Below are 24,016 nucleotides of genomic sequence, written 5' to 3'. Positions count from 1 at the left end.
AACGCTGACTGCCAGGGGCCTTTGTTTTGAAGGGATGAAATGTTTTCTGTCCTTGGGGAATCTGCACAGACTGAGTCTTATAATAGAGCCTTGAACTTCTCAGGGGCACAATATTGAGTTTTGGGTAGAGACAAGCAAAGAGCACCGTGTCAGAGAGGTAGTGGGATCAATGAATCACAGAAGCTTCAGAAAGGCACATGGTAAGGCCATGAGAATGGGCAAGAGAGCATGAGATCTCCCAGATACTAGGGTGTAGCATCTCATAAATGGTGCTTTAAGGGTTAAGATCACTTCTGAGACTAAGAAACCCAAGCTCAGAAGGTTTTTGAGGGAGGTCAGAGGGAACATTCGGAGAAGGCAATGGCAACCCACTCCAGTACTCTTGCCTGGAGAATCCCATGGATGGAGGAGCCTGGTAGGCTGCAGTCCATGGGGTCTCAAAGAGTCAGACACGACTGAGCAAGTTCACTTTCACTTTTTACTTTCATGCATTGGAGAAGGAAATGGGAACCCACTCCAGTATTCTTGCCTGGAGAATCCCAGGGACGGGGGAGCCTGATGGGCTGCAGTCTATGGGGTCTCACAGAGTCAGACAGGACTGATACGACTTAGCAGCAGCAGCAGCAGCAGCAGAGGGAGCATTGAGGGGCCATGTATGCAAATCACTTCAGCTGTGTCCGACTCTTTGTGACCCCATGGGCTGCAGCCCGCCAGGCTCCTTTGTCCATGGGATTCTCCAGACAAGAATACTGGAGTGGGTTGCCAGGCCCTTCTCCAGGGGATCTTCCTGACCCAGGGATCGAACCCACGTCACTTATGTCTCCTGCATTGGCAGGTGGGTTCTTTACCACTAGTCCCACCTGGGAAGCTGAAATGACCTGCCCATATTGAGGCACCAACCCTCACCTAGTCGGAGGACCCAACCCAAGCAAATTCCAAAGGCCAGAAAAGATGTTGACTGAGGCTAGCTCCAGACACTCTAGAATATAATCAGGTTTCTTTGGCATAGGAAGCTTAGGGGCTAGCCTGAAGGGAAGTTGGGATGCTAAAGAAGGAGCATTAAAAGCAAGGAACAAGATGAAATGTACTAAAGCCAATCTTGGGACAGGAAAGTTCAAACTTGTGGGCAGAGGAGAACAGCACAAAGTCCAGGTAGCCAGGGATATTTGAAAGACCAGAGGACAGTGGGCTAAGTAGCAATGGTTATATTCACCTGTATCATTAGCATTTGCTGTGGAACAAACCATCTCCAAACTGAGATTATAATTGCATTTGATGGTAGAACTGCAAAGGTACCCCCGGGGAGCCAGGTAAAGGTGAATTGTTTCTCTCTGAAGAGGAAGAAGCTTTTGAGATAGATACTAAACAGCACACATTAGCCAAATCTCTAAGAGCAAAATATGTTCTAGTTGCTGATTGGATTTAACCAGTCATTTAAATATTGGATGTGGGGGTCTTATTGGGCAAGACCATAATATTAAGATTATGGTACTCCATTGTGAGGGAGTACCATAATTCTTTTTAGGTTAATTCTTTCTAGGTTCGAGTACAACTGTTAAATGGAAAATCGGTGTGGAGAATCCACCTCTTCTCTAAAAAAAGTCTTGTATGATCCTTGAAAGTCCTGTTTAATTTATACTGGGGCCATGTTAATATTTTAAATGGAAGGGAAGAAGGAGGTCTATTGGTTCCATTTCCCAAGCTGATTTTAAGTGTGATGACTTAATTTAATTGTATCACTCATTGGGTGAGAGAACGCATGCCCTCTGTGGAATATTTTAGAACAATGGATGCTATGACTGTGGAAAATTTAGTCAAGGCAATAGTTCTTATGGCTAAGGTGAAGCATACCTGTTTCTTCTCTATTTTATGTTTAGTAACCCTCCTTCCCAAGATTATAGGGCATATCTTATTTAAATTTAGTGGAATTCCCTGGTCTAAGTACAATTTGAACTCTAGTCTTAAGGCATGAAAGTGTGCCAATTGGTGCTTTTCAGCAGATGTGAACGTTAATTCAGGACCCATGTTGCAGATGTGCAAAAACCAATTGGCACCCTTATATCTTGTCACTGTATATATTCTTTTTGTACATATCTTTTTGCAAATTTTGGATTTCCAATCAGATCATTTCCAATTTCTCCCCCTGTATCCAGGTATTTTGGGGGGAGGTGGAGGTGGTTATTGAGTGTACTTTGGGGCTTACCTTCTCAACCCTTCTCATATTTATCCATTTCTTCCTCTATGGAGCCTCAAATCAGCATCATCAGGGTTAGAGGCCTCCTCCATGGCAACTATCACCTTATTGGCTAAGGAACCACAGCCTAAGAAGGGAGCAGAGTTGTGTTGATAAGATATCACATTCAATTGATGCCAGAGTCTTTTTGGTCCCGTTTACAGTTGTTCAATAGGGTCATGGTGTCCTCTAGCCCTTTAAGAGGGGCAAGGATAAAGTATTTGAGGCACTTTTCACAAGAATCTGTTCCTTGGGGTGCCATGGTTTCTCTCCCATCACCTTTTGCGTTGATGGCAGCTGCAGAAGAACTTGAAGCCCATAGGGTCCTAGTGAGCCAACTGCTTTTAGGAATGTGGTCCTCAGCAAGCCACACAGTGACTGTCCTCTTTCACATGAGTGAGTATCATTGGGTCTGACTAGCACTCAGGGCATTGGTTACACAACCATAGTTACAGTGTAAGAGTCATTCCCTGAGCCTAGTGTCAGCTGTGGCTTTTGCTGGAATTGGGACATACAATTCAATGATAATATGTTACATACAATTACATTCAATTATGTACATACATACAAAGACACACAATTCAATGATTATATAAGACATGCAATTCAATTATACACATATACATATATATATGTATGTGTATATATACATATTGTGTACCTTGGCTAGGATATAGGACAATGCAGGACCATTTTAAGTAGGGCCCCAATCTCACACCTCTATTCCTAAATGCTAACAATTGAAACTTCTTAACATGGTCTGGTAAAATCTATAACATGTGTTGCTCATTGTGTTATTGCGCTTAGTCACTCAGTTGTGTCTGACTCTTTGTGACCCTTTGGACTGTAGCTCGCCAAGCTCCTCTGTCCATGGGGCTTTCCAGGGAAGAATACTGGAGTGGGTTGCCATGCCCTTCTCATTAGGGCCCAGAAAATGCAGCATGAACAGTACAGCTCAAAGCGCAAGCTAACAAGCAAGCAGCAGAGCCGGTTAATAAGCCAAAGAAAAAGAAGAGAGACTTCCTGTAGTATTGGTCATCACTTAGGCTCCCTGCTTGCTATGCTACGCTGGGGTTCATCCTGACTCCCTGGGTTGACAACACATGTTGAAATATTGAGGAGTGATGTGTCATGATGTCTGCGACTGACTTTGGAAAGCTTCATCCAGAAGGCAATGGGGAGCCCTTGAGGGCTTTAGGTAGAGGAAGGACAGGCTGATTTGGGCCAGAGAAAAATCACTAGTGGAGGGGGGCAATTGCTGCAGTGGGGAAGAAGGGATGGAAGTGGGAGAAGTAAGATGAAACGAGTTTTATGTAACCATGTGAATAGTCCCAGGAGAGGTGAAGAACCTCCCACTCTGTGTTGGGAGGAGAGGAGAAAGCAGTACTGGGGAAGGAATGAAGGCAAGATGTTCATTTTTGGGAATATAGTGCCTCAAGAAAAAAAATAAGCATAGCTTAGAGCCAGGTTACTTGGGTTCAGGGAGCAAATGGGCACATTATTTAACCTCTGTATGCATCAGTTTCCTTATTTGTAAATGGGATGTATTCATTTATAAGGGCTGCCATACAAACTGGGTGGCTTAAGCAACTTAAGTCTATTTTCTCACAGTTCTGAAGGCTAGAAGTCCACGTTCAAGGTGTTAGGAGGCTTGGTTTCTTCTGAGGCCTCTTTTCTTGGCTTGTAGATGGCCATCTTCTCCATTCTCTTCATATGGTCCTCCCTCCTTAGGTGTCTGTCCAAATTAATTTTTATAAGGGCACCAGTCATGTTGGATTAAAGTCCACCCTAATGACCTAATTTTAACTTAGTTACCTCTTTAAAGATCCTATCTCCAAACACAGCCACATTTTGAGGTTATTGGAGGTTAGGACTTCAAATGTGAATTTTGGGGAGATACAACCCAGACCATACAGGAAGATAATAACAGAATTTACTTCACAGAGTTGTGAGAATTTATTGAATTAGAACATGTAAAATGCTTAGAACAGTGATGAAAAATTTTTTCTACTGCTATAGATGACGTATGAAATGACATGAAAATGAGGCGGTCATTTCACAGATGTCTCAAAGCTCCTGCCTCTCTGGAAGTGGCTCCTTTGAGTCCTAACAATTCTCAGAGCTCCAGTATACCTTTAGAAGCATTCACCACTTGCTTTGGTCTCTGAGATTGTAGCTGTCAAGGGTCAAAATCCTCTTTAATCCCCTTCGCCACAATAGGGCAACTAAGCCTGTGGTTCTCAAAATGTGGACTCCAGACCATTAGCGAATGGGAACTTGCTAGAAAGGCAAATTCTTGGGCCAATCCCAGACCTACTGAGTCAGAATCTCTGTGTTTTAATAACTCTCCAGATGATAACCCTCCAGGGTAAGAAAGACGAAACAAATGTCTCTTCTTATTCGAAGAAATCAAATCTGCTGAAATACCACTTGGGGGCAGCACAGGTTCATTAAAAGCAACCCACTTTTGAAAGATTGAGGGCAAAAGAAGTGGGCAAGAGAAGATGAGATGGTTGGATGACATCACTGATTCAATGGACATGAGTTTGAGCAAACTCCGGGAAATAGTGAAGGACAGGGAAGCCTGGTGTGCTGGAGTTCATTGGGTCGCAAAGAGTTGGACATGATTTAGCGACCGAAAAACAACTTTTACTTTTATTGCGGAAGCTTCCACCTGTCCCTCTTGCCTCTGGTCTTGCCCCAAGTTTCCCTCAGTTCTCCCCGCAAGGCCAGAGAAACAAGACCTCTGGAAACCTCAAACCTGATTGTGTCACTGGTTCAGAATTCTTCAGAGGCTCCCTCTGGCACTAAAGAAAGATTTTTTAACTTCCCAGTAGAATCCCCTGTCTCCTCCATCTTGCTCATCCCCATCTTCTTTTTGTATCTGCCCTGGAGTCAGACCAACCTGGGTTTGAATTTCAGCTCTGCCATTTGTCATCTGGGGATGGCTTGGGCAAGTCACGTCATTCTGAGCCTCGGTTCCTACATTGGTGAAATGGGGGCAATTAATAAGCCTTTTCTCACAGGGCTATTATTAGAGAGAGCCTAGTTATGAAGGAATTCTTCCCTGATGGCTCAGATGGTAAAGAATCTGCCTGCAGTGTGGGAGATCTGTGTTTGATTCCTGGGTTGGGAAGATCCCCTGGAGGAGGGCATGGCAATCCACTCCAGTATTCTTGCCTGGAGAATCCCTATGGACAGAGGAGCCTGGTGGGCTACAGTCCATGGGATTGCAAAGAATTGGACATGACTGAGCGACTAAGCACAGCACACAGTTATTAAGGAATTCTGGTCTCGGGTCTCACAAACAAGGCTCAGTATGCAGCCTCTCTGCTTCCCCATGTGCACTGCCAGGCACAAGATACTGTCTGCATCCATGGGCTTCATGCTAGGTGCACTGGATGCTATCTGAGCCCCACTCATCTCTCCAATGTCAGGACTGCCACCTGCCAGCATCCGTATCTCTTTGCATGGGCCAGCATGGCTGCTGGCCTCCACTGTGGTGCCAGGACCATAAAACTCCATATAATGGAAATAATGTTTGTGCCCACCTCTTGGCACTACTAGGAGGGCCTAATTAGTCCCCTGCATAGACCTTTGCTGTTGTGCAGACCTAGCACTTGCACTTGTCCATCTCTGTACTCCCCAACCTACAGGAGTGGCCGTGTAAGCCTATCAGGCAGTGGATGAGGGATGGGAGACCTGGCTTGCTTGTGCCTCTCTGCTCTACCATTCCTGACCTCCTGCCCTTGGGTCACCCAGATTGGCTTCTGTCCACCCCTTTACAAAAGACACCTAAGACATTGTGTCATTTGGATGTAAGAGGACCCCAGGCTCTGGGGGCTGCCAGATAACCCTGGCACCCATGGCAGGGCAGTTGGTGCTGTGTATACTCATAGAACCTAGACCATCTCAGGCTGAATATTTGGGGGTGATGCAGCCCCTCAGCCCACAGCCTGCAGGGCCAAGGGCACATGACCTTGTCCAACAGTCTCTGATACCAGGATGCCATTCTTTTCTGTGGCTGCCTTCTATGGGGGTTGATTTGCCCTTGGTCTTCATGGTCTTAGTGGAGCTACCCTGGATACAGTAGACAAGCATCTACATGGCCTATAGGGCCCTCCAAAATCATCCTCCTCCACCCTCAACCTAAATATCTCCTCTACCAGGCTGTCCTATGGTCTGACTCTGTATGAAACTCTGGGGTTAAGTGTTGTCCTCTTCCAGGTACTCTGAAAAAGTTAGCAAAATGCGCTCAACCAGCTATATGATTTGTGCAACTCTGTGCAAAATGCAAATGCATGGGTTCTTATTAAAAAATTATGAAGATTTGCAAGACAGTGGAGCATTAAGCCAAGTGTGAGGCTCTGTGAAACTGTACAGATTGCATACTCACAAAGCTACTTCTGACTGCATTCCTTACTTCTTAGTGTGATGGAGCTTGTTAACAGCTTTGCTTATACCCAGGAGGAGCCCTGGAGCTGCTTAGAGAAAATGCAAGGACATAAAATCAAAGTGTGTCTCTTTCTAAACTCAGGAGACAACCTGTTGTCTCAGAGATACTTGAAGCAAGTGTTCTCTGCCCAGCTAGCCTTTCTCTGGGCTGTCCTCTAGGCCCCTGGAGTCCTGGTAGCATATAACACCTTTTATGCCTCTGGCTTGGCTGATCCCTAGATGAGTCCTTACTCATTTTCTCTACTTTGTGTTTGTCTTGTCTGCTCTGGGATGTGGGTCTGACTCCTTGAGGGCTTTTTCCTCTTCCCTGGACAGCCACCTGAGCTCTGGGTTTAGATCTTAGCAGACCATGGAGAGTACCCCCAGACAAACTCTCCATACACAGGGCTCTTTTAGGCTCTCTTCAAGCCCACTCCTCTAGCTTCTCCTAGCCTAGGGGACTGAGCTGTGTGATGACTTTAGTGGGCTGCTTTTATTCTTGCTTCTGGTTGGGTGTGATCAATAGCAGCAGTAGCAGGAAACTAGAGAAGGGAGAAATAAGAGAGGTGAAACATTTATTCCCCTAGCTCCTTCCTGGGACCTCCTGGACCCTGGCTGTGTCCATCATTACTTCTTGTCAGGAAGCCATCTCTCAGGCAGCCCTCTCTGGATCCAGGTTTTAATCCTCCTACCTAACAACTCCCTCCCTTTGGCCTGTCAGGGCTGGGGTGGCCTTAGACTCTAGCTGTCACTACTGTTCTTTCCCTTGAGATTTTCCCCTATGTTGCCTAAACTTTTGTAAACAGTCCATCTATTAAATTATCCCAGAGTTATTCTAATTTGAATTTGCATCTAATTCCTTCTGGGACCCTGACTGGTACTAAAATTGAGTGCCCCTAAAACTTACCCCTTGGAGTTTTTTTCCAAGTTTATGGGTGACCTCTCTATCCAAAACCTTATCCCCTTTCTTGTCCTACACCTGTTCCCCTCAAGATTGAGGAGCATCAAAGAAAAGGGTGGATTGAAACCGAGAAGGACCCTGCGGGGCCCTCCCAGGTACAAAAGCCTTTCCATGACCCCTGTTTCTTGTTTGCAGGAAAAAAACTTCAGCTTCCTAGACCTGTGAGTTCTGAAGTGCAGATTGAAGCAGTTACTAATTAGGGGAGGGAGGGAATGCAGAAACAAAGGAAAAGCAGTCAAGAAACAATAGCAGCAACAAAGCAGAGTCCTAGTTCCTCCTCAGGGGATATACAAAGCAGAGTCCTAGTTATTCCTCAAGGGATATACAGAACAATTTGATACTTGGTTTGAGTTACTCTGCAGAAACTAAGGTCTGTTCCTTGCCCCTACCCCCTACAGGGAGGAGGTAACTACATACTACATGCTGAGATCCCAGACTGGTTGGAACCAGAAGGTTGATGATTGAGATTCTTGGAACACCACCTTTTTATCTCACCACCAATCAATCAGAAGAAAGTCATGTACCCTGCAGCCTTTGGGAACTTTTGGTCTTTTGAACTTAAGCTGCCTGTATGTACTCCTTGCTTGGCACATTCAAAAAATGCTCTACTTTCCTAATCACAGCCCTGGTGTCAGTAAGTTGGGTTTGTTGTGTGGCAGGTGAGTGGACCCAAGTTCAGTCTGGTAACAGCACAAGGATCTTTGTTCTCTGTTGTACCCCTAGTATATCTTTGGAGCCCTCAGTCACTAAAAACAGCCAAATCAAAGGGTGAGTACCCAGGAACTCAGTTCCTAAGCGAGCACCCAAGGAGAAGTGGGGACTCTCCTTCATATTGCCCCAAACAAGTCCACCATACCTTCCATCTGTAACAAACTGGGAACCAGGACCCTAGAAGTTATGTCTTCCTTCTTCAGCTTCAGGGTCTAATAGAGGCAAAATGACCCCCTTAACCAGAGCACCCCACTCCCAGACAGGTCTCCTTTGAGTATGCAACCACTGACAAGCAGAGAATTAAAAAACAGGGCCATCAGATAACCAGACAATGAGGCAAGAAGAAAAGTAGGCAGAATTCTCGGAGATGCCTATCTTCTGGTTTTGCTGTTCCACTTCCAATTCTCCCTTTTCCTGTAGAATATTTTCCCCTGGGGAACCTCTCTTTACTCTCTCTCAGCACACTAGCTCACCTTGGGCCTAGACCTAAGCCAATTAGTCAACTGGGCTTGACCGAAGCTGACTCTGGAACCTGAGTAACCAGAAAGAGTTTCTTTCTTGTTGCATTTGCTAAGAGGCAATAAATCTGAAGCTGTGGCCACCCTTTTAAATTCAAGGTGGGAACCACCCTGGAGGAGGGCAGGGTTGAGAGACAGTCATTGTTTGGGCCCTGATTAAGCCATTCCTGAAGCTAGCTATTCTGGAAACTTTCAGTTATGTGAACCAATGCATTCTCTTTTTGCTTAAAGCTAATTTATACAGCGTGTTCATTCTCTTGTGTGTGATAAGAAATATACACCCTTGAACAACAGGGGAGTTAATTTAAGTATATAGTTGTTCTGAGGTTTCTTTGCATCCTTAGAGTCAATCAACTGCATATCATGTAGTCCTGTAGTATTTACTATTGAAAAATATCCATGTATCAGTGGAAATGGCAATAAGAAGGATTTCCTTCTTTCCCATGATTGAATAATATTCCATTATATGTATGTGAACCATATCTTTTTTATCTGTTAATTCATTGACAGGCAATGAAGTTTAGTTCCATATCTCTCCTGTTTTAAGTAATGCTGAAAAGAGTAAAGGTGTGCTGAGATCCAGTTTTCATTTCTTTTGGATATATAATCCAGACGTGAGATGGCAGGATCCCATGGTAGCTCCATTTTTAATTTTTTGAGGAGCCTCCATACCGTTTTCCTTAGTGGCTGCGCCGACTTACATTCTGAAGTAGGGGGCAGTCTTAATCTGTGGGGTCTGATGCTATCTCTAGGTAGATAATGTCAGAATTAAATTGTAAGGCAACTAGAGAAATGAATTGCATTGTTGTGGGAAAAAACCCATACGTCTGATGTCTGAAGTATTTTTTTTTTTGGCAGGAGTGGTGGGTAGGATCTTAATTCCCTAACCAAGGATTGAACCTGAGCCACTGCAGTGAAAGCACCAAGTCCTAACCACTGGGCCACAAGGGAATTCCCTGGTGTCTGAAGCGTTCTGTGTGAGATTGTAGAGAAAGTTTTCCCAGACATTGCCAAAGAAAGAGCCCCAAATGGGATTAGAGCCACTGCAACTTTGCTCTTCCACTGGCCTGCTTTTGAGCATGAGCGGGATCAGGGCAAAGCTACACACGCGAGAAAAAGCCTCTCATGCATGTGGGAGTCCCTTGGGAGGTTTGAGCTTAATCCTGGGTCTGCTTATAATGGGCTTGGTCAATGGACATGTTCCTTCTGTTCTCAGGGCCTTGGGCTTCTCACAGGTAGCTAAGGGTGAGACCTTCCTTCTCTGCTTTACCAGTGCATGGGCCTGAGTGTATCATTTCCTGGGAGCTGCTGGTGGGGTACAGAGACCAGGAGCGGTTGACTCAAACTTGGCTTTCAGAGCATGAGGCCTTGCTCCATTTGGGAGAGGAGCCAGGGCCCTCCTGCCCTTATTCTTCATTGAGAAAGCTTGGGCTCCTAGCCAGGGTGAGAGCCTCATGTTGTGTCAGCTGAGCCTTCTTCTCTGCTTCTGAGCTCCTCCTCCTCTGTACTCTTTCCCCAAATCCTGTCCTAAATCACTGTGCCCAGGAGAGCTAAGCATAGAATGTTAGGGATGATTCTATCAGGAAAGCCCCACTGCTTTCACAACTCAGCCTTTAATCATTGGGAATTACCCATCCCACATGCCGGAGTAGTGGTTCTCCAAGTTTGGACTCCACACCAGCAGCAAGAGCAACACCTGGGAACTTGTTAGGAATACAAGTTCTTACACCTCATCCCAGACCTACAGAATCAAGTACTTGAAGTGCAGCCCAGCACCATATGTTTGAAGAGCATCACTCCAGAGGATGCTCCTCCCAAGTGTGAGAACTACTTGAATCTGTTTGAGAACCAACTTGGAGCTATTGCTCACACAACAGATGCCGAGGATATGGCGTGATACATGCTTAGATCCCTCATCTCCTAGGAATGAGGTTGGCTGCTAAGGCTTTCAGCTGGCCCTTCTCTTGAGCATTGCCATGTGCTAAATCTTTATGCCCAGAAGTGCCTCAGAAACTATGTACTCACCCCCCATAGGTGGACCACAGCCAGTGACTGATGGACAGGGTAGAGTAGGCTGCTCTCTTATCTCAAGTTGGGGTACTCTGCTGTGAATTACTGTCTGGAGCCCATCTGTGAATTAGGTCAAGGCTAGACTTTAATTGTCCCCAAGTTTCTGTTTATCTCAAATGCCAAATGGATTGGGTACAATACCTTGTTGGTACAATAGGTATGAATTGACACACAAGACCATGATGTAAAAAGAAAATGTCACTTGGCTTGCTTTGGAAAAAGAAAAATAAACTGAGCTCCAAAGCCCTGTCTGCCAAGATGGTGTATTGGTGTCTTCCTTTGAATGCAGGCTTGCAGTCAACCAGGAGGATCTTCTGCAGTCTGGGAAGTTGGTGAGGCCCCTGAATCATAGGCCCTGGTGGCCACAACTGTGATGGGCCCATTTGCCTCTTGGTCTTATAGAATCAACTAACCTACGCTTAGTCCAGACATCACAGGGAAATTCAATATCATGGTGTGTCTTGATATATGTAAATAAATCAAATATGAAAAAATATTTCCAATTTTGAAGTTGGTGGCGGGGTATATTGAAAATTTATACAGGTGTTTGTCATACTGTTCTTTCCATTTTTTTCCCGTATGCCAAGAAATTTTCATAATACCAAGTTGAGGAAATAAAGGCTTTTTTATGATGTGGGTGCAGAGGAAGCTGACATTTAAGGAACAGGTGTGGCAGTGTTTACAATTATTCTATGATTTCATTTTAAATTATTATACACGTAATTCATGTTAATCATAGAATGTTTCAAAAATGCAAACACAAACGTAAATAGAAATCACCCACAATCACAGCTCCCAAGGGGGAAAATGTAAACAGCAAAAATAGCAAACAAGAGGAGTCAGAACCCCAGACCCCTGAAGCTCCAAAGCAAGGAGACAGCTAGAGCTGAGATGGGTCAGCCTGCTGTCTGGTCCAGTGCCACCTTCTGTTGGCCCCAATGGGCTCCAAGAGGGTAGCAGGTGAGAACTGCATCAGGTGTGAGGCCTGAGGCAGAAACTGGGACTGGGGGAGAGAGGGACACCTTCTCAGGGACTGATAGGGCTGTTTTCATTGTTTTCAGAATGTTTTAGGAAAAAAAAGTGTATGTCTTCAGCTCAGGTCAGTTCATTCGCTCAGTCATGTCCAACTCTCTGTGACCCCATGAACCGCAGCACGCCAGGCCTCCCTGTCCATCACCAACTCCCAGTGTCCACCCAAACCCATGTCCATTGAGTCGGTGATGCCATCCAACCATCTCTTCCTCTGTCGTCCCCTTCTCCTCCTGCCCTCAATCTTTCACAGCATCAGGGTCTTTTCAAATGAGTCAGCTCTTCGCATTAGGTGGCCAAAGTATTGGAGAGTCAACTTCAACATCAGTCCTTCCAATGAACACCCAGGACTGATCTCCTTTAGGATGGACTGGTTGGATCTCCTTGGGGTCCAGAGGACTCTCAAGAGTCTTCTCCAACACCACAGTTCAAAAGCATCAATTCTTCAGTGCTCAGCTTTCTTTATAGGCCAACTCTCACATCCATACATGATCACTGCAAAAACCATAGCCTTGACTAGATGGACCTTTGTTGGCAAAGTAATGTCTCTGCTTTTTAATATGCTGTCTAGGTTGGTCATAACTTTCCTTCCAAGGAGTAAGCGTCTTTTAATTTCATGGCTGCAATCACCATCTGCAGTGATTTTGGAGCCCAGAAAAATAAAGTCAGCCACTGTTTCCACTATTTCCCCATCTGTTTCCCATGAAGTGGTGGGACTGGATGCCATGATCTTAGTTTTCTGAATGTTGAGCTTTAAGCCAACTTTTTCATCCTCCTCTTTCACTTTCATCAAGAGGCTCTTTAGTTCCTCTTCACTTTCTGCCATAAGGGTGGTGTCATCTGCATATCTGAGGTTATTGATATTTCTCCTGGCAATCTTGATTCCAGCTTGTGATTCCTCCAGCCCAGCATTTCTCATGATGTACTCTGCATATAAGTTAAATAAGCAGGGTGACAATATACAGCCTTGACATACTCCTTTTCCTATTTGGAACCAGTCTGTTGTTCCCTATCCAGTTCTAACTGCCGCTTCCTGACCTGCATACAGGTTTCTCAAGAGGCAGGTCAGGTGGTCTGGTATTCCCATCTCCTTCAGAATTTTCCACAGTTTATTGTGATCCACACAGTCAAAGGTTGAGTGGGGGAAATGAGCTTCCTTTTTTGTGCTTTGCATTGCTTGAGGTTCATCCAACTGGAAACATCTGATAGTTGGGAGTTTATGTGAAAGGTAAGGAGACTCATCTAGACCCAAGATAGACTTGTGAGGCTTCACAGTATGTATGGCAAATGACCTGTAAGAAATGTGTGGCCTGAAAGAAGTGAGCTGAGCCCCAAACCTGGAGGAACTGCCACATTTGAGAGTTAATCACAAGAAGAAGACTGAGAAGGTGTGGCTAGAGATGTGAGAGGGAGGCCAGGACCTGGTTCTTGGTGGCAAAGAAACCAAAAATACTACCAAAGAAGGAGGAAATGGTTAGTGAGCCAAATGATCCCAAGAGTTTAAGTCAGATGAGGATGTGAAGATGATATCATTGAAGGACAGTATTGATAGAATAATAAAGGCAGAAGCAAGATTCTAGGGACTTAGATGATAATAGAACCCAGGGTAGCAAGATACCAATGAGGCTCTGCTTTATGAACAAAAGAAAGGAGTTGGAAATTGTAGATAGGTGGATGTAGGAAGGGAAGGTTCTTTGAAAATGGGGTCTCCCATTCTCCATTGTTCCTCAGTATCCAGCTAGTGAGGTGCAAAGCTGTGATGGGACCTAGGAATGGAGGAGGATGGTGGTAACTGCCAAATAAACACACCACCCAGGGAAGTCAGCCAAGGCTGGGCCAAGAATATCTGGGACGGAACCCATGTTTCATCTGCAGCAGGAAACGGTGTTGGGAGCTAAGTTTACTGTGGAATTTCCGAGCTGTGAGGATGTTCCTGGTGAATGCTTTTTATTTATTTATTTATTCATTCATGAAAAAGTTGGAATTAAGTCACCAGCCCCTCCTCCCCCACTCCAAAAAAAAAAAAAAAAAAACCAAAACATTCCTTCCCGCAGAGGAAGTGCTTAATTTAGCCTTTTGCTCCAGTCGAAAAATATCCCTGAGGTTTGGTGGCTTCTGCTGGCTGTTTGTCACCCTTGAATACAGCAGGATGTTAATGCATATGGCAAGATCGGACTTTTTGTGTCTTTTTGTTTTTAAATCATGAAGATATGATAACACATTTATTGGAGATTGGAAAATACAGAAGAAGGTAACATACAGTTCCACTATATACTGCAATTATTTTTTAAGGTAGATAAATTAAGATTTTGCTTGGAGTTTCAACAGCAAACTCTCAAAAATTACTATAATGAATATACAGAGAAGTAAAAAAGTATATAGTAGACCTGAAAATCACTATGAATCAATTCAATATGATTAAGATTTATTCAAATTTTAATGCAACGGTAGGATACAAATTATATTCAAATTCTCATAGACAATAAACTAGGATACACTGGAACATATCCAGGAACACAAGACCAGGTGCAAAAATTTGATGGTCTAAAGGTGTTGAAATCATACATAGTCTATTCTCTTATCTCTGTAGAATTATGTTAGAGATCAATATCAAAAGATACTTGAAAATAATACATGTATTTTCAAGTGCAATGTAATATTTACTAAGACACATCTTTGATTTAGCCATTGAAGGTGTCAATAAGATTTGAAGATTGAAAAAACATAGAGAGTGATTGCAGAGAAGAAAGCATTTAAATGAGAAATTAATATCAAAGGTACTTAAAAAATCCCATGTATTTGGAAACGGACTCTTTGTGTCTTGATTTCAGCAGCGGTCCTAAGAGAATAGGTGGCACCACCCCAACCACCCATCCTGTTAGACCATCTATGCAAGACATGGAAAGAGTATCTCTAAAGCCAGCTTTAGGAACCTTAGATGACCCTCCCGTCTCTGGCCCGTAAAAGAGGTTGGCAAGGCAGAGAAAGAGTGCTATGGGTCTTTCTCCCTTGGGGTGAGATGGGGGTGCTCTCCTTTATCTAGAATCAAATGAGAGGCACCACTCAGAAAGCTTGATATGTGCCCCTGAAGCTTGCAGGACACAGCAGACTGGTATCTGATTCACCAAAGAAACTTGATTTGTGAAAGACTGTGTCTCAAACTGACTATGTTTGGGAAGTACTGCAGCCTGTGAGGTGGTGGATCAAAGGAACTAGTCTTTTTGTACCACACACAAGAGGCAAAGATTACTTAGAGCCTTCCCCAAAGGCTACCTGGCATAAGGGGGTGATCCCAACATAAGGAACCTGGAGGTAAACCACCCCAGATATGTGGGTATTTAAAGAAGGTGGCTTTGAAAAGACATTCTAAGCAAGTGTTAATACTGGGAACCCAAGGCTTTCTCAAGCATTTATGGAAAGGGTTCTTGGCTGTACAGTAGGCATCTGTCCAGCAGCAAATATCAGAATGTAGCTGTTCCTTTCACATTTGTGATATTGTGATTTATAATGGAAAGTATATATTTGGTCTTTTCCCCTGACTTCTGTTATGAAACTCTGAAAACCCTTGGGATTTCTTAAGTAATAAGAACAATAAATGTGTCTTGATATTAATAACAAGCCCCCTTCAACCTCACCTGAGTTTATGTTAATGAGGTGACTTTTGGAAAGCCTCTAAGGATGGAGGAGCTGGTTGCCAAGGCAACCAACTTTCAATCTCATCCCCTCTGACCTCCAAAGAGGGGAGAGGGGCTGGAGACTGAATTTAATCACTAATAGCCAATGAGTTATTCAATCATGCATATAAGATAAAGAGAGTGATGTGCCTGAATAGAGCATAGAAGCTCCTCACCCTTTCTCTGTACCTTGCAGTATGCATCCTTCCGTCTGACTGTTCTGCAGTTATATCTTATTATAACAAACAAATAATATAGTAAATAAAATATTTCTGTGCATTCTGTGAGCCAGAACTTGATCAAACCCAAGGAAGGATTTGTGGGAACCTCTGCTCTATAGCCAGTCAGTCAGAAGCATAGGTGACAACCTAGACTTTTAGCAGTTAGTATCTGAAGTGGGAGGGGGGTGTGTTGTGCGAACGAGCTCTTAACCTGTGGAGTCAGGTTCCTATGAATAACCCCTGCCTTGAAAGCATGGAGTCCTAACCACTAGACCACCAGGGAAGTCCCAAAGCCCATTTTAAAATGGAAAATACTTAATCTCCAAGTGACAATTCTAAGGCCAAAGAAGAAAAGTACAGAACCAAATGAGTCAACCTGGGAACTCAGGGCAGAGATATCACTATACCTGCCCACAAATTGTTGTTTGATCACAGCTTAGACCACTGACTGCTGGACAAGTTTCCCATTCTCCCATTTTTCAAATGAGAGTATTCTTTTCAATTATCCTGTTTCTACTCCAGCATTGCACACATTGCCATGAGTGGTAGGGCCAGATAATTGGTCTTTTATTTTATAGGTCACTGGATGGAGATAACTTCTTCCAGATCTGATGGGGAAAGTAGCACACCTTCCCTAGACCTGGACGTTGAGCTAGAATCGAATGATTCATTGGATAGCACTTTGGGGTCATCTTCCTTGAGGAGGGGCAAAGGTTTTTCTATGTATGAGCAGAAAAGTTTCCATGGCCAAAATGGTGAACTGATAGATTACTAAATTGTACCCTATATTCTCTATTTTCCTTTTATTCTATGGTAGTAGAAGTAGAACTTTATGATAGGCACTAGATTGCTCTTCTCTGACCCAACTTCCTAGATTACTCAGTGTCTTTTAAAGTAATAACATTGTTTGGGATTAGGCCTTGATAATTAAGGAAATCAACCCTGAATATTCACTGAAAGGACTGATGCTGAAACTGAAGCTCCAATACTTTGGCCACCTTTTGTGAAGAGCTGACTCACTAGAAAAGACCCTGATGCTGGGAAAGATTGAAGGCAGAAGAAGGGGACAACAGAGGATGAGATGGTTGAATGGCATCACCAACTCAATGGACAGGAGTTTGAGCAAGGTCTGGAAGACAGTGAAGGACAGGGAAGCCTGGTGTGCTGCAGCCCATGAGGTCACAAAGAGATGGACACGACCGAGCAACTGAACATCAAAAACAGATTTTCTACTGCTTATTTGAATGTGAGTTAGTTTTCCTGAACTTTTAGAAGGATGTTGGCCAGGACTTCCTGTACAAGGTGAATAGAAGCAGTGACTGGATTTTCCTGTCTTATTCTAGAATTTTAAGGGTAAAAATGTAATGTTTCTCCTTAAGTATTGTTTTTAAAAGAGGATCTTGTCTCACGCATCCAGCCTGGGCTGGTGATCTGTTTCACTCTAGATAATATACATGTTTCGATGCTGTTCTCTCAAAACATCCCACCCTTGCCTTCTCCCACAGAATCCCAAAGTCTGTTCTGTACATCTGTGTCTCTTTTTCTGTTTTGCATATAGGGTTATCGTTACCATCTTTCTAAATTCCATGTATATGCGTTAGTATACTGTATTGGTCTTTATCTTTCTGGCTTACTTCACTCTGTATAATGGGCTCCAGTTTCATCCATCTCATTAGAACTGATTCAAATGAATTCTTTTTAATGGCTGAGTAATATTCCATGGTGTATATGTACCACAGCTTCCTTATCCATTCGTCTGCTGATGGGCATCTAGGTTGCTTCCATGTCCTGGCTATTATAAACAGTGCTGCAATGAACATTGGGGTGCATGTGTCTCTTTCAGATCTGGTTTCCTTGGTGTGTATGCCCAGAAGTGGGATTGCTGGGTCATATGGCAGTTCTAATTCCAGTTTTTTAAGAAATCTTCACATTGTTCTCCATAGCGGCTGTACTAGTTTGCATTCCCACCAACAGTGTAGGAGGGTTCCCTTTTCTCCACACCCTCTCCAGAATTTATTGCATGTAGACTTTTGGATAGCAGCCATCCTGACTGGAGTATAATGGTACCTCATTGAGGTTTTGATTTGCATTTCTCTAATAATGAGTGATGTTGAGCATCTTTTCATGTGTTTGTTAGCCATCTCTATGTCTTCTTTGGAGAAATGTCTGTTTAGTTCTTTGGTCCATTTTTTGATTGGGTCATTTATTTTTCTGGAATTGAGCTTCAGGAGTTGCTTGTATATTTTTGAGATTAATCCTTTGTCTGTTTCTTCATTTGCTATTATTTTCTCCCAATCTGAGGGCTGTCTTTTCACCTTGCTTATAGTTTCCTTTGTTGTGCAAAAGCTTTTAAGTTTCATTAGGTCCCATTTGTTTATTTTTGCTTTTATTTCCAATATTCTGGGAGGTGGGTCACAGAGGATCTGGCCTGGTGCACTGGGAAGACCCAGAGGAATTGTGTGGAGAGGGAGGTAGGAGGGGGTATCGGGATGGGGAATACATGTAAATCCATGGCTGATTCATGTCAATGTATGACAAAAACCACTACAATATTGTAAAGTAATTAGCCTCCAACTAGTAAAAATAAATGGAAAAAAAAATAAAAGAGGATCTTGATAAATTCCTTTTTCCAGGTTTAGGAAGTTCCATTCTGTTTTTAGATAACTAAGAATTTTTATTTTAATGGGTATGAATTAAATTTTTAAAATTTGAGATAATCTTGTATATTTTAAAAATAATGAAGTGAATATTTAATGCATTTTTTATATTTTGAAAGAATTCTTTACCTACACCATTTATTTATTCAACAGTTTACAGAAGATTTAACAGAATAAAATTAACCATAATATCTGTAAATTTAAAATTTTTTTTAGCCCAACAAACATTCTTGACCATCTTCAACATTCAACAAAGGAATTCAACAAAGTGATTATATTGTCTTGAGCTAAATTACCTGAAGGCAGGTAATTTCAACTTGAAGGCAAGTTGAAAATAAATTACATTCATGTGCTGTGTAGACTTCAATACAAATTTGGTAACAATTGTATTTAAATGTCAATTCTTTCTTCACTTAACGACTGCATGCCTGTGAGCTTTACTGAGAGAACTGTGAAGGAAAAAAAATTGATATACAATTTTTAAACAAAAAAATTTATTTGAATAGTTTTGGAATATAGTTGCATATTGAAACAGAGCATTATTTACAGTTAATAGTGAAAACCAAGTGTTTTGTTTTCTAATTTTAAAAATTTAAACAAAATCTTGAACGTTTTATTTTGTATTAGGGTATAGTCAATTGACAATGTTATGATAATTTCAGGTGAACTGTGAAGGGACTCAGCCATCCATCTTCATGGATCTATTCTCCCCCAAACCTTACTCCCCTCTAGGCTGCCACATAATGTTGAGCAGATTTCCATGTGCTATACAATAGGTCTTACTGGTTATCCATTTAAAATATAGTAGTGTGTACGTGTCTGTCCCAAACTCCCTAACTATCCCTTTCTCCCTGGCAACCATAAGTTTATTCTCTAAGTCTGTGAATCTCTTTCTATTTTGTAAGTAAGTTCATTTGTATCATTTCCGTTTAGATTCCACATATAAAGGATGTCATATTTCTCCTTCTCTGTCTGACTTACTTCACTCAGTATGACATTCTAGATCCATCCATGTTGCTGCAAATGACATTATTTCATTCTTTATAATGGCTGAGTAATAATCCATAGTATAAATGTACCGCATCTTTATCCATTCCTCTGTTGGACATTTAGGTTGCTTCCATGTCTTGGCTATTGTAAACAGTGCTACAATGAACACTGGGGTGCATGTATCATTTGTGAGCATGTTTTTCTCCGGATATATGCCCAAGAGACGGAATGCAGGGTCTTATGGTAGCTCTATTTTTAGTTCTTGAAGGAAGCTCCATATTGTTCTCCGTAGCGGCTGTACCACTACGGAGGTAGTGGTAAATTTGCATTCCTACCAACAGTATAGGAGGGTTTCCTTCACTTCACATCCTCTCCAGCATATACTCTTTGTGGATTTTTTTGATGCTAGCAATTCTAGCTGGTGTGAGGTGATATTTCATTGTAGTTTTGAGTTTAATTTCTCTAATAATTAGCAATGTTGAACATCTTCTCATGTGCCTATTGGCCATCTGTAAGTCTTTGAAGAAATGTCTATGTAACTCTTCTGCTCATTTTTTGAGTGGGTTGTTTGTTTTGATGCTGTTAAGCATCATGAGCTGTTTGTAAATTTTGGAACCTATTCCCTTATTGGCCACACAATTTGCAAATATTTTCTCCCAGTTTGTGGGTTGTCTTTTTGTTTTCTTTATTGTTTCCTTTGCTGTGCAAAACCTTTTGAGTTTAAGTAGGTCCCATTTGTTTATTTTTGTTTTCATTTCCATTATTCTGGGAAACAGATCAAAAAAGATATTGCTGCAATTTATGTCAGAGAGTGTTCTGCCTATGTTTTCCTCTAGGAGTTTTATAGTGTCTGGTCTCATATTTAGGTCTTTAATCCATTTGGAGCTTATTTTTGTATATGGAGTTAAAGAATGATCTAATTTCATTTTTTTACATGTAGCTGTCCAGCTTTCCCAGCATCATTTGTTGATGAGACTGCTTCCAACATTGCATAGTCTTGCCTCCTTTGTCATAAATTAATTGACCATAGGTGCGTGGGTTTATTTCTAGGTTTTCTATCCTGTTCCATTAATCTATATTTCTATTTTTGTGCCAGTAACTTACTGTTTTGATGACTGTAACTTTGTAGTATAGTCTGAAGTCAGGAAGCCTGTGTCCTCCAGCTCAGGTTTTCTTTCTCAAGATTGCTTTGCTTATTTGGAGTCTTTTGTGTCTCCATAAATATTTTGAGATTTTTGTTCTAGTTATGTGAAAAATGTCTTTGGTGATTTAATAGGGGTGGCATTGAGTCTGTAGATTGCCTTGGGTAGTATAGTCATTTTGACAATGTTGATCCTTCCAATCCATGAACATGGTATATCTTTTCATCTGTTAATGTCCTCTTAAACTTCTTTCATCAACATCTTATAGTTTTTGGAATACAGGTCTTTTTGATTGCTTAGGTAGGTTTATTCCTAGGTATTTTATTCTTTTTGATGAGATGGTAAATAGAATTGCTTCTTGATTTCTCTTTCTGATCTTTTGTTTTAGAATATAGAAATGCAACCGATTTCTGTGTATTAATTTTGTAACCTGCAACTTTACCAAATTCATTGACGAGTTCCAGTAGTTTTCTGGTAGCATCTTTAGAATCTTCTGTATATAGTATCATGTCATTTGCAAGTGGTAACAGTTTAACTTCTCCTTTTCCAATTCACATTCACTTTACTTCTTTTTCTTCTCTGATTGCTGTAACTAGGACTTCCAAAACTATATTGAATAAAAGTGGTGAGAGCGAACATCCTTGTCTTGTTCCTGATCTTTGAGGGAATTCTTTCAACTTTTCACCACTGAGTATGATGTTAGCTGTAGGTTTGTCATATATAGCTTTTATTATGTTGAAGTATGTACCCTCTATGCTCAATTTTTGGAGAGATTTTTTAAAAAATCATAAGTTGGTGTTGAATTTTGACAAAAAGCTTCGTCTGCATCCATTGAGATTATCATATGGTTTTTATTCTTCAATTTGTTTATGTGGTGCATCACATTGAATGACTTGTGGATGTTGAAAAAAATCCTTGCGTCTTGGGATGAATCCCACTTGATCATGGTGTATGATTTTTTAACGTATTGTTGGATATGGATTGCTAGCATTTTGTTGAGGATTCTTTTTTTTTTTTTTGCATCTTTGTTTATCAGTGATATTGGCTTGTAATTTTCTTCTACTGTGGTATCTTTGTCTGGTTTTGGTACCTGGGTGATGGTGACCTCATAGAATGAGTTTGGAGGTTTTCCTTCCTCTGCAAGTTTTTGGAACAGTTTCAGACATATAGGTGTTAACTGTTTTCTGAATGCTTGATGAAATTCTCCTGTGAAGCCATCAGGTCCTGAACTTGTATTTGTTGGGATGTTTTTCATCACAGTTTCAATCTGAGTGCTTGTGATTGGTCTGTTCATATTTTCTCTTTCTTCCTGGTTCAGTCTAGGGAGACTGTACCTGTCTAAGAATTTGTCCATTTCTTCCAGGTTGTCCAAATTATTGGCATACAGTTGCTCATATTCTCTTATAAGCCTTTGTATTTCTGTAGAGTCAGCTGAACTTCTTTTTCATTCTTAATTTTATTGATATGAATCCTCTTCCTTTTTTCTTGATCAGTCTGGCTAAAGGTTTATCAATTTTGTTTATTTTTTAAAAGAACCAGCTTTTACTTCCATTGATTTTTAAATTGTTTTCTTTGTTTTTATTTCATTTATTTCTGCTCTGATCTTTATGATTTTTTTCCTTTCTACTAACTTTAGGTTTTGTTTGTTTTTCTTTCTGTAGTTGGTTTAGTTGTAAGGTTAGATTGTTTATTTGAGATTTTTCTTGTTTCTTGAGGGAAGATTATATTGCTATAAAGTGAAAGTGAAGTCGCTCAGTTGTGTCCGACTCTCTGCGACCCCATGGACTGTAGCCTACCAGGCTGCTCCATCCATGGGGTTTTCAGGCAAGAGTACTGGAGTGGGTTGCCATTTCCTTCTCCAGGGGATCTTCCTGACCCAGGGATCAAACCCAGGTCTCCAGCATTGCAGGCAGACACTTTACCATCTGAGCCACCAGGGAAGCCATCTTTTGCTTCCTACCTTCCCTCTTATGGGATGCTTTTGTTGCATCCCACAAGTTTTTGATTGTTGTGCTTTTGTTTTCATTCATCTCTAGGTATTTTTAAAAATTTCCTCTTTGATTCTTCAGTGGGTGTTTAGTAGCATATTTTTTATCCATCACGTGTTTGTGTTTTTAGATTTTTTTTTTAAAAATCGTAGTTTATTTCTAATCTCATAAGTGTTGTGATTAGAAAAGATGCTTGATATTATTTCAATTTTCTTAATTTATCAAGGTTTGCCTTGTCTTCCAGCATGTGGTCAGTCCTGGAGAATGTTCTTTGTGCACTTGAGAAGAATGTGTAGTCTACTGCTTTTGGATGGAATGCTCTATATATCAATTAAGTCCAATTTGTCTAAAGTGTCATTAATTTTCTGTCCAGATAATCTGTCCCTTCATGAAAATGGAGTATTAAAGTTACTATTAATAATATTAGTAATGTGTTACTATCAATTTCTCCTTTTATGGTTGTTAGTATTTTCCTTACGTACTGAGGTGCTCCTATGTTGGGTGCATATATATATATATGTAATTGTTATATCTTCTTCTTGGATTGAACCCTTGATCATTATGTAGTGTCTTTCTTTGTCTCTTATAACAGTCTTTGTTTTAAAGTCTATTTTGTCTGATATGAGTATTACTATGAGTATTACATACTTATACTATGTATAATTACTATACATAATTACTAGTATGTAATTACTATTACAGCTTTCTTATAATTTATTATTACCATTTACATGGAATACCTTCTCCCATCCCCTTACTTTCAGTCTGTAAGTGTGGCTAGGTCTGAGGTGGGTCCCACATAGACAGAATATATACAGGTCTTATTTTTGTGTCCACCCATGCAGTCTGTGTCTTTTAGTTGGTGCATTGAATCCATTTACATTTAAGGTAATGTATGTGATCCTATTACCATTTTCTTGTTTTGGGTTTATTTTCGGTAGGTCTTTTCCTTCTCTTGTGTTTCCTGTCTATAGAAGTTCCTTTGCATTTGTTGTAAAGTGGTTTAGTGGTGCTGAATTCTATTAACTTTTGCTTTTCTTTAAAGCTTTTGATTTCTCCATTTAATCTGTATGAGAGTCTTGCTGGGTATTGTATTCTTGGTTATAAGTTCTTCCCTTTCATCACTTTTAATATATCCTGCCATTTCCTTCTGGCTTGTAGAGTTTCTGTTGAGAAATCAGCTGATAACCTTATGGGAGTTCCCTTGTATGTTATTTGTTTTTTTCCCCTTGTTGCTGTTAATATTTTATCTTTGTCTTTAATTTTTGTCAGTTTGATTACTCTGTATCTCAGTGTGTTCCTCCTTAGGTTTATCTTGCCTGGTCCTTCCTGGACTTGATTGACTATCTACTTTCCCACGTTGGGAAATTTTTGCACCTATTATCTCT

This window comes from Dama dama, chromosome 23 (genome assembly GCF_033118175.1).
Source record: "Dama dama isolate Ldn47 chromosome 23, ASM3311817v1, whole genome shotgun sequence".
Taxonomy (NCBI): Eukaryota; Metazoa; Chordata; class Mammalia; order Artiodactyla; family Cervidae; genus Dama; species Dama dama.
This window is presented reverse-complemented; position numbering follows the sequence as displayed.